Raw genomic sequence first — 798 nt, forward strand, 5'->3', positions numbered from 1 at the left:
TATATATGATTCACTGGTCTATGTGATCTATCATTTCATTTTTTCCAGCGGAGACAAAAAATAAAAAAGTTTTCCAAAACATGAGCAATAATTGTATCAGGCAACACATCAAATTAATAGTTTCCGCAGAGCTGTAGTGCATTTTAAAACTCACCTGAAGTCGCCACCTTCCCACATAGAATGTGTCATTGCCCGTCAGTATCCAGCACTTATTTATACTCAGAAAATACTCCGTGTCATCACAAAGGAAACAGAAAGAAACGTTCCACAAACAACACTGTGAGGGTATTCATAAACAACTCGCTCCAAAGACCAGGTGCTTACATGGCATCAAACAGTATGTCAAAAGCATAATTAATAAAGAAATAAATATCATGCAATAATGTGTCCCACACATAATTTTATCACTGACCTTTAAGAGACTTTTACGTTTCCATTTACTTTTCAATCATCTTTTGTGTATCGTTTTGAATATACAATCATGTGATTTACACACGTTTAATCGCATAATTTTTTTTGTGTGTCATTACAAAAACAACAGTGACATCAACAATAATCATTTTATTATTAATAATAAATATCATCATCATAAAGTCTCATGATCATTATCATTTTAACTGTAAATTTCTTTCCCTCCAATTTTCTCTTCTGTATTCAGAATTGTAACCAGAATATAAATAACAATTGCTCCCTGGAAATTACATAAATGTTAAATCAATGCATGCTTCTTAAAACTTATGCAGGTAATTCTATGCATATTACATGCAACCCAGGAACAGGATAAGGGATATATGAAAA

This window comes from Sinocyclocheilus rhinocerous, unplaced genomic scaffold (assembly GCF_001515625.1).
Source record: "Sinocyclocheilus rhinocerous isolate Xijiao unplaced genomic scaffold, SAMN03320098_v1.1 scaffold558, whole genome shotgun sequence".
NCBI lineage: Eukaryota > Metazoa > Chordata > Actinopteri > Cypriniformes > Cyprinidae > Sinocyclocheilus > Sinocyclocheilus rhinocerous.